Genomic DNA, 11,712 nt, shown 5'->3' with positions numbered 1-11,712 from the left:
GATGTATTCATATTGACGATACGGATCGACTGATATGCAACATGACCCTTTTCGGTCAGGCTGCATATCAGTCGACCTTGACCTGAGGTCAAATTTTCATAATGACCTTTCAATGTCAACAAATAGCTCATTCGACGCGTCTCGACGAGAGGAACATGATGCTGCCAAAAGTAATGTCGTGGCACTCTTGAGTCAAAAGTTATTGCCGAAAAACAGTTTTCGTGAAAACTGCTATTTTTACAGTTTTTGCCCTCTAGAGGCTACCCAGCTAACAATTTGCCGTTGTTACAACGTCGTTTAAACGTTGTCAAATGGTTACCACAACGTCCCGATTTATCGTTGTGACAACGTAATTTTGTAGACTCCAGACAACGGCGTGACAACGTCATCCGACCATGCATTTGAATGTCATCACAACGTCTCTGTAACGTGGCCGTGACGTCCCAAAACTGTTCTTACAACGTCCCGCCAACGTTATGAAATGTTTTCTGTAACGTACCAACAGTGTTTCTGGAACGTTGTCACCACGTTTCCGCAACGTGACTACAAGGAGTATAGAACGCTTTGGCAACGTCTCTGCGACGTTTTTATCACGTGCGCACCACGCTGTCGCTACTTCGTATTGCTGTCCCTGCGACCCCGAGTAAACGTCCTAAACATTTTCGCAACGCCCTCTCAACGTGTTCGCAACATACTCAGAATGTGTTTCCGATGCTCTCTTCCCGTTCTCTAGACTTGTAAAAAAAGGCATGTAAGAAGTGTATATTTCAATACATCACACAGGTCAATTTACAAAAAAAAAAACGACGGCGGCGGCATCGGTGATGGGGCATGGGGCCCAGGGGCGCCCCCATGGGGGCGTGGGACGGAATTGGGTTCTACCGGCTCTGGCGCTAGCCGCTAGCACGCCAGAACTGGTGGAAGTTCACTTCTTCACTAACCCCCGCTGGGAGGATGAGGATCACTCGGCGGACCGTTAGCCACCGGCTCATTTGCGGCCTCGATGTCCATAGGCAGCTGGCAGTGCTTGACTAGACGGTCTGCGCACCCCCCGTTCCGGTCGCAGCTTCCAGACAGCCACTTCGCTACTGCATTGCCGACAGTAGGCCTGCCACAAGGCGCGCTGACGAGTTGCAGGACGTCTGCGGGAAGACATGAGGGAAAATCAGACATTCAATTCATGAAAAAATCACAAAAATACCTGCACCACTTTCGGTAACAGTGCGACAGGCTAGATCAAACATGTCAACACCTTAGCCCTCGCCCGCACATGGGGGGGGGGGTGGTTGCCACCCCCCCAGGCAGTCTTTCTGCTCTCCACTCAACATTTTTAGAGCGAAGGCTGATTTTTCGTATAGCTGCTCGTCTATCCTTTCTTGATGTCCACTGAAAATTTCAAGTTTCTGTGATTTTTGGTTTAGGAGATATGACCTTGTTTTTCAGGTCATGTCATGACCCAAATGGCCAATTCTCAACATCTTGCGTTTGCCATGGGCCTTGTGAGCTTTTGACACCCTGATTTCGGCCTTTTTTGTCAGTCTTACCTCCCACCTATCATGGAACATGTTGTTCGACGATGTACAGGGGTCAAGGTCAGGGTCAAGGTCAACCTAGGTCATCTAAGATAATTGCGTTTTAGGCAAGCTGAATTTACTTTTTGTGAAGTTTTTTGACTGCATTTTTTGTAAAAGCTTCTCAGATCATGATTTCATGTGATATGGACCCAAAAACAATCGGTGCACACATCAGTATACACACAGACACACACAGACATACAAACACATGTAATTGACCTTGACCTAACTTGACCTGAAATGACCTCAGCAGCAAAATTCTGGTCGGATAGTGTGACAAAGAGGTTCTAGCTGGCTTGGCACCAGAAAACAGCATCGTCATCGGTATTTGATAAGCAGCGCACTTGATATCCAACGGTGACCTAAAACAGCAATATTTTTTAGTTTGACCTGACCTGGAAGGTCAATGACTGACCTGAGAAGGTAAAACTGGGTATCATTGGATTCGTCTCTTCCCAAAGAATCTTTTTGGTCTTTACTGCTAAGCTCTATCTCCAACAGGGACGAAATGGCGCGGGGGGGGGGTGGCAACCACCCCCCCCCCCCCATGTGCGTTCTAGGATGGGAAAATGGCATGTGCGGGCGAGGGTTAGAGGCTAGAGCTACAATGAACTATAGCCTAGACCGCACGATATTACAAGGCACAATCTTGCAAATGCTACTCGTAAATGGTACTTTGACTTACCAGTCAAAGCAACAATCGCATCAACGCAGACAACTGGCGCTATCTTTCATCTTCCAGCTATCTCAGCCGCGCCCGCCGCCGGCCCTCACTGCTCGCTCGCGCCGCGTAGACTGCGGCTCGGCCGGCTGGCTCTGAACGCCGGCCGGTGACACTGACGTCACGGCCCCTCAGGCGAGGTCAGGGCGCGAGCCACCGCACAGTGGGCCGATATGCCATTCTAGCGCGACAGGGCCTGAATCTTCGAACGGAACCCTTGGTTTTTCGCGAGTAATTCGCGTAAAAAGCGGCCGATCGCAACGAAACTTTCAGTACCCTCGCGACGACTACTTTTACAGCTATCCTGAAAATTTCATGACCCTGACCTTAATGATCTTTGACCTGTGACCTTCTTTCGAGACCATGTTTGGCCGGAATCGCGATTCAGCGTATGTGGGCTCGCATTAGCCGCGGGTTTGCAGTCTTTTCTGGGTTTAAAGCGTTCAAACATGGGATATTATGTTGCTCCCATGCATTAGGGTGGGTGTCAAGGTCACCAGAAGGTCAGGTAAGGTCATTGACCTTTGATGACCTTGGTTCACTTTTTCGAGTTTTACATGTTTCTAGGCTAGTTTTTTTAGCTGAATTCGAATCTAGCAACCATTTGAACATTTACGAAGTAGTTTTGGTGCCTTCGTAACATGTTACAAAGCTGTCAGAGGCGGTTGCCACCTACTGCAAATACTCGGCAAAACCCTTACTAGTTGACCTGACCTGACCTGACCCGACCTGGCCTTAATGTATGAAGACATCATCTATGCTCGTAAATAATATAATATTCGTTATCAGCACCCAAAAAACCCATAGCAGCCACCCTTTACGACGTTCTAACAGGTCCCGATTTTCCCGACTTTTGGGTCATTGACCTGACCTGGAAGGTCAACCGATGACCTAGGACCTTACAATTGGGTATCATCAGCTTCCTCTTGTCACGGGCAACACGCTCGTCTTTTCCGCGAAGCTCTAGCTTGATCAGGGGCGAAACGGCGGGGGTCGAAGGGCGAAACGGCGGACCCCTTCTATACGTTCGCGGCTGGAAAAACACCACTAGGAGCGAGGGTTAAGCCAAATCTGAGGGCTTATTTCAGAAAGACCGCTAAAAGAGCAATTGAATGCACTTTTCCGCGACGATGTAGCTCTATTGGTCCCCGAGGTAAGAGCCGGTTTTCGATAAGTGTTGATAAATGCAACATTTTACCTTTGATGACCTCTGGTGACGTGACCTTTGACCTGACCTAGAAATGACTAATTACTCCATCTGGGATTTCGGGCGCTCTTTCGAATGCCACTTACTACGTGTCGCTATGTGGCCCAAGAGCCGAGTTAGAAGGGGAGTGTTCAATCAACACCTCCCGGCTCGGCGCATTTGACACCGAGCACCGGTCCGGCGCGGGTTGATGTTTGGCTGCTACATCCAAAGTCGCAAAAAGTCGCAGAAAATGACTGTTGGATCTTGTAGTGCAATGAATCATTGACATGTAGCGAGATTTTCGAAGCGGTACTCTGCGGTACTTTTTTTAAAAGTCTATTTGTGTGTGACATCAATTATGTGAAATTATATTTTCGTCTTTAAATCTTTGCGGTGCCAATACATCATAACCAAGTAAGAGTTCGCCATTTTGATGTGGTTATGTGTATTCTGCAGACCCGGAGCTATCGTTTGATGTATATAAATGTGGAATTCCTCCTCAAATTGTGATTGTTTTCGCGGATCAAAGATACGTTGTCGAAGAGTGCGGGGGACGAGTTCGGTCCAAACGATTCCGAAGTTCGTGTTTAAGCTGAGTTTTCGCCATGAAATAGCAATTGTGTTGGAAAACAAAGACCACAGCAGTGTAGTATGATCATTTCTGAACAAATTGGTATAGGTTTCATTGCACATCCACAAAGTTCGATTTTTTTGCCCATGTCGTGCTAGACCTGGCGATCGGCCCTGTGTGCACCGTTCGCCTGAGTGGCGGCCCGCGTGGCTTGCTGGCAGCCGCGGATAACAGCCGCGTTTACACAGGGATAGTTGCAAGCCTCTAGCTCCGCCTGTGATGTTGCAAAACATGCCAAGGACGCTCTGCAATTTACACATGTTATATATATATATATATATATATATATATATATATTAGAGAGAGATAGAGAGAGAAAGGTATCAGAATTTACTTGTAAAAACACCTCTAATTATTCAGTACCTACCTATAATGTCAAGGTTGTGAAAAACCGTTTTAAAGGTAGTGTGCCAGCTTTCTTGGACCGTATGGAGTTAATGGCCCAGATAAGGAGAACCGGATTTTTAGAACTTATCCATACCTTCAAAACTCATGGAAACGTCTTAAATTCTTCAAATTTTGAGTACCCCAGTGCGAAATTCGCCCCGACGGGTTGTCGGTCGTACCCCAACCACATTTCACACCACTATGAACAATAAATGCACACACTGAAATCGCTATTACCGATATGCTCATCCAATCAAGTTTCGATAAACCCGTTCATCATCATCTCCTGCGGTTTCGAACACGCCTGTTAGGTGGCTTCTGATGCTCGTCGAGGTCGGAATTTCCAAATACGCGTGGTGCGTCGGGCCGCGCGCTCTGACTTCGGCCAAGAAAAATGCGTCAGCTGATCATTGTCATTTCTGCCACTTGCGTGTGGTGAAATGGGGTCATAACTTATAAGACGGCTTTTTCATATCAATTATTTTACATAAAATCATATTTCAAACCATAAATAATGTTCGACAGCCAAATAAAAGAAACAATACCAATACGGGCTTACAGTTTAAGGCTCGACATTGTGTTGTCTACGATTAGACAGCTGATAACTCATTCCCGTACGTCGTATGGTCGTAACACTATAATGACCTTTGCTTATTGTCACAAGTGCGCCGCATTCGCGAATGTTGCCCGACGCCTGTTTGCAGGTGAGCCCACTACAGTTGTTATACATATCTAAAAACCGAAAAACTTTTAGGCGAAAAAGGCACTATTCCAGGCCCATTTTTGATTTTTTTTTGCGATATTAGGTAAAAACAGAAGCTTCTTATCCTAGGAAAAATAAAATGGGAAATCTTTCAAAGGTGGCACACTACCTTTAACAACGTGTTGGCGACCACCAGCTGACAACGTGAACAGTCCAAGTGTTAAAATATGTCAAATTTAACGATGAAAACTGAATATGCGCATTGAAAGTCAAAGGAAATGCATTATATGGCCATATATGTCACCATGCATTATCAAAAAATAATGCTGCCAGTGCGCGGTTGCTGCAACGTACCAATAAAACGTTGTCACGACGTTTTACCACGACTTTCGGACCAAACCATGGCTTCACAACGTTCAGAACGTTGCTACAACGTAATTAAAACGTAATTTCGCAACTTACCGAAACACGACGTTGTGACAACGTTGTAGTAACGTTTCCTGTTAGCTGGGTAAACCGTTGACGTGACGTCAACTCTGAGAACAATAACCAGAAAGGTCTGTAAAAGGGCTATCGAATGCGCTTTTCCGCGGCGCTGTAGCTCTATTAGTTCCCGAGTTAGCCGTGGGCAGTTTCCAAAATTGTTGAGATGGACTACATTTGACCTTTGATGGCCTTCTGGCGACCTGACCTTTGACCTGACCCAAAAAAAATACTGAACTGTTTCCGTCATTATTTTTAACCTTCCAGGCGGTGGGGGGGGCATTTTTTGCCCCCCTTTAGTTTTTTCAATATATCTCGAGAACCGCTGCGCCGATCGTCACCAAACTTTCAGTACCCTCCCGGGAGCAGCTAGCGCACATGGTGACCAAAAATTTTTCCAAAGGCTATGATAGGTTGGCTGCTAATGACGTCAGAGTGACGTCATTTTGTCATTTTCGACCCAAAAAAAGGTTTCGCGGGAAGAGCTGTCAGGCCTACAGCGTTAGAGATACAGAAAAATGTTTCAACATAAAAGGTGTGGAATTAAAAGGGCTACAAAACTGCTATTTCGGTTTTTCGAATTGTTTGGATTTTGACCCCCAAAAATCAAAAAATAGATTTTTTGAATATAATAGCCAAAAAATCCAAAACGTTTTTTGAATTTCAAAAAAAACGGAATATATGTGATAGCCCCTACCGCCTTCTATCTACATACCAAATTTGAGATCGATACCTCTTTTTTTGGCCAAGTTATAGCGAAAAAACTGTTCAAAATTGATGACGTCAAATTTTCAAACTCACTTTTTAGCGATTCTAGACCTCGTAGCGCAAAACCAAGACCACCATTAGACTCCCCGTGACAAGCTGCATCGAATCAATACCCATTTTATGCAAAAATATCAACTTTGAAATTTGACCTTTTTTGACCTGACCTTGACCTGACCTCCACCAGAAAGTGACCTAAACCGTACCTGATGGTCTTATAACCAACACCATTGAGTTGGAAATGAAAATCTGGCCATAAAACATGCATCGCATAACCTTAGTAAAGTTGGGCTCATGTGGTGACCCTTGGTGACCTTTGGTGACCTGACCTGTGACCTGACCTGGTATGACCAGTGACCTCTAATAGGCAACATATGTACTAGACAACTGACGCCTTATCGCTGATTTTCGACAAAATGCGTTTTACTCGGTGTTGTAGCGCTTTCCCTAGAAGCCCCGTGAACGGTGAAACATTTTATCTTTGACCTGACCTGTGACGTCATCGGTGACCCCGAGGTCAATGAAATTTGGTTTCCCTCGACAAATTTGACAGGACTATCGAACGCCGTTTGAATTTTCCGGATCCGTCCAGTAGTTTCGGAGATACGGGGGGGGGGCAAAAAAGTGCCCCCCCCCCCACCGCGCGGAAGGTCGCTGGTAGGCCCACCGCCTGCCGGGTTAACGCTCTTTCGAATGCCGCTTACTGCGTGTCACTGTCGCTACGTGGCCCAGGAGCCGAGTTAGACGGCGAGGATGTTCAGACACCCCCCCCCCCCCTCCCCGGCCCGGCGCGGAAGTCGCGGAGCACCGTCCCGGCGAGGGTTTTAAGCCTTGATTTTTGTCGATTTTACATTTGCCATTTTTTGACGAAAAAAGCCATGCAGTTACATCAATAAAATAGATATACCTCAAAAAGTTTCCAAAAGATTCTACGTGTCTAAGACTAACATTATTATAAGCGAGTCAATGTGTCAAATGATGTTTATTATTTGTCACGTGACACTTACCCTGTGCTCGCTCGTCTGACCGCCCACCGTCAGAAGGCCAGCCAAACAGCGGTGGCTGGGGATTGGACCGGGCAATTAATTCCGATCGGCTCGGGCGGAATCGATGAATCCGCACAGTTGAACTCCATCGGGTCACGCGACTGGGGCTGCCCCGATCAGCTCACTGGACTTTTCGGTGAGAGCGAGCGCGTGTGCATGCGTATACATACATGTCATAGGTATGTGCCATGTGGGCATCAAATGCGCTCGCGGTCAATATGGTCGCCAGGTGCGCCAACACCCACTCTTGGACTGCTGGATACAAATTCTCATCTTATACCTATAGTTACATGTATGTTAGTTACATGTAAAATGTAGGTATAGGTAGATATTAAGTTTGAATTTACTTATATATATATATATATATATATATATATATATATATATATATATATATATATATATATATATATATATATATATATATATATATATATATATATATATATATATATATATATATATATATTATATATATATATATATATGTTACAGGCAATGTGTGGAATCAGGCATTCTATAGAATGCCTAGGCATTATAGAATGCCTAGGTATTCTATAGAATGCCTGACCCACCAGGGATTCTATAGAATCCCTAGGCATTCTAAAGAATGCCTGATTTTCAGGCATTCTATAGAATGCCTAGGAAATACACGAATCTTTCCAACATATAAGTGTATGTTGTATAAGATTATGAGCACAGACCGACATGTAACATTATTATTTTCTGCCAGGCTACCTTGCGTTCAGCTATTTATGTGCATTCAGTCAAATGTTCATTCAGTCAAATTTTCCGGTCAGGTATTCAATCTGACCTTATTAGGTCAAATTGTATCAGGATTTCATTCTGAGAGTACAGAGTATTTATCTTAACGCTAGAAAGACGATGGTGGTAATGTCAATATCGGAAACGCCTTTGGTTAAAAAAAAAATTACACAGAAAAAAATTGACAAATCGTCCATTTTTGGAGGTGTTTGCCTTCTAAGGAATTGATTTAAGGTCAAACTGAAGAAAACGGCTACGAGCCAAAAATGGACAAAAATTGGGCTGACCTAAAAAATGGCTTAGCTATTTGTTTTAGAAATGGCACCCTTTCGAACATTGCCAAAGAAGAACTGAAGTAAAATTTCATAATTTTGACTCTTTGACGACCTTTCGAATACCGCATGGCCCAGAAGTCAAGCTGGAAGGGGAGATCGAACAACACCTAATCCGGCTCTTGTTACGGCCGGGCCACCGCCCAGACGTGGAATAATGAACCATTTCTTCAGGTTATTCCCTGACATTACGGTGTAGGTTGAGCTGTCCATGTATGTATATTGAGAGTCGTTACACGAAGTGCTTATGACGACATAAAATGTGACCTTTGGTGTATTTTTCACCTTCATTTCTAACATCAGAACAAAACCATCGTCATTCGCGATCACTTTCGATTCAAGCCTACGGTCCACCCTCCCAGCCAACACTCTTCTAATGCAGCTTCGTATCTGTAGCAGCATAATCCTCCGAGGGTAACCGTTTAAGCGACTGGTTGGCCTGTGACTCTCCCGCGTGCCTTGCGCCGTGGCTCTCCCGTGCCAACGGAATTGGATCAGCTGCTGCTTGCGGCGCACCATTTGGTGGTCGGCATAGCCCAATACCTCCCTCGCTTCCTCTCAGCTCATTGCCCTGAAATGGTGTGAGGTGACGACCGGCCTAGGCCAACAATGAAAATTAGGTAAACAAATAGCATTACTGCCACTGACCCCTTATTTTCGAAGTGTGTTTCGGACAATCAAAATACTTAGGCATTCTATAGAATGCCTGGGAGCTTAATCCAGGCATTCTATAGAATGCCTAAGCAGTCAGGGATTCTATAGAATGCCTGGTCGGTCAGGCATTCTATAGAATGCCTAGGCATTCTATAGAATGCCTGATTCCACACATTGCCTGTAACATATATATTAGGGTGGTCCTTATTTCCATACAAAATTTTTATTTTTATTTTTTCGCGCTTGCGCCCCCTCAAATGATGCCATTCGTCTAGAAACGTGGAAAAAGAGCAAAAAGAGCGAAATCGGCGGATGCTTTTTGGTGGCTCAATGCATATTAACCCTCGTATGTGTAGGGGTGGGATGGACCCCCATGAGTTTTCGCGAATAACTCACGTAAAAAGCGGCCGATCGCGACGAGACTTTCAGTATCCTCGAGATGATCAATTTTATACATACTCTGAAAATTTCATGACCCTGACCCAAATGACCTTTGACCTGTGACCTATTTCTCGAGACCATGTTTGGCCGGAGTCGCGATTCAGCGTATGTCAGCTCTCATTATCCGCGTGTTTCTAATATTTTTGCGATTATAAACGTCCAAACATGTGAAATGATGTTCGCCCCATGCATTACGGTGGGTGTCAAGGTCACCTGAAGGTCAGGTCAGGTCAGGTCATTGACCTATGATGACCTCGTGTCACTTTTCCGAGGTATACATGTTTCTAGGGCAGTTTTTCGGGCTGATTTCGAATTTAGCATCCATTTGAACATTTACGAAGTAGTTTTGGTGCCTTTGTTATGTGTTACGACGCCACCAGTGGTAGTTGAGACCTACTATGGGTAGCCGGCAGGACGCCTAATGGCTGACCTGACCTGACCTGACCCGACCTGGTCTAAATGCACGAATACATCATATGTGATCAAAACTAGCATGAAATTCGTGATCAGCACCCCCAAAAACAATACAGCTTCACTGTACGAAGCTCTTGCAGGTCCCGATTTTTCTGACCACTGGGTCATTGACCTGACCTGGAAGGTCAACCAATGACCTAGGACCTTAAATTGGATATCATCGGTTTCCTCTCGTCACGGGCAACACGCTCGTTTTTTCGCAAAGCTCTAGCGCGATCTGGAGCCAAAAGGCAGAGGGGTCCAACCGACCCCCCCCCCCCCACACACACACACGTTAGACGATAGCGGAAAGTTGCGGCGTGATGGCCGTGGTTCGACCACGCTTTCGGGATGACAGAGTGGCTGTACCCATGCTGGGGCCAGGTCTCACGGCTCCGCGAAGTGGGGACGATTCGGAGCTACTCGAGGTTATGCTTTCCAGCTCCACTTGGTCGGCTGCCGCCCGCGCCTCCTCCGACGCGACGCCTTGCTCCTCCTCCTCTCTTCGGCGTCATCCCTCCTCCTCTTCTTCTTTTCTTGGGAATGGAGCGCCATGTCTGCCTCTGTCATTCTATCCCGTCTCCCTGGCTCACGTTGGGCGAGAAGGAAGGCGCGATCTTCCGGGATGGTTAGGTATCAAGGACATTGCGTCACCGTGGGCGATATCAAAGATATTTTCCAGTTGTTTCTTGAATACGTCCTCGTTGCTTGTTTGGGTGGCGGAAGTCCTGTTCTTGTTCTTTTTCAGGCGTTTCCACTCGTCGAAGAGAGTTTCCACCTTCTTGACCGCTCTCCCTTTGTGCTGGGTGGGATTCCTGGCCCTGGCCCAGAACTCCTCTACTCTAGTACCTTCTCTAACGTCCGGTTGGCCACTTCCCGGACCGTTTCCTAGAGGATTTGGTGGCGGTGGAGGAAGTAGGCGAGAGATTGGCCGCGGGATGGGAGCTTGCATAGGTGGTGGAACGGGAGGGGGCACTGGAGCACCGTGCCCCCATTAATTTTGCCATTTTAGTATAACCCTATGGGCGTTGCATGGAAAGAATGGGACCAAAAGTCGGCAGTGCCCCCCCCCCCTAATTGAAGGTGTTCCGCCGCTACTGGGAACTTGGAGCCAAGGAGTTCATAACTGGGGGACACCATGTACCCAGAAGTTTGCGACGCAGACAACCGTTACACCTGAGGAAGAGGGAACGAACGTTGATCGACGAAACGGACATTGAGCGAACATTGACGAACGAACGAGCGTTGAGCTACCAGTAAATAATGAAGTAGGGATCTGAAATTTTGACAGACATGTTTTTTCGTTAAACGGCACCGATTGAAGGGGCGCAAGGTATCCAAATACGATTTTCGAAAATAAGGACCACCCTAAATATATATATATATATATATATATATATATATATATATATATATATATATATATATATATATATATATATATATATATATATATATATATATATATATATTCAGATATATATTCATATGAAACCCTAGCGTGTAAGCGCGGAATTGTATCAACACAGCATAACTTCTGAAACGACAAGTGTCCATTCATGTCCTCA

Source organism: Amphibalanus amphitrite, unplaced genomic scaffold (genome assembly GCF_019059575.1).
Source record: "Amphibalanus amphitrite isolate SeventyFive unplaced genomic scaffold, NRLGWU_Aamphi_draft 000663F_arrow, whole genome shotgun sequence".
Taxonomy (NCBI): Eukaryota; Metazoa; Arthropoda; class Thecostraca; order Balanomorpha; family Balanidae; genus Amphibalanus; species Amphibalanus amphitrite.
This window is presented reverse-complemented; position numbering follows the sequence as displayed.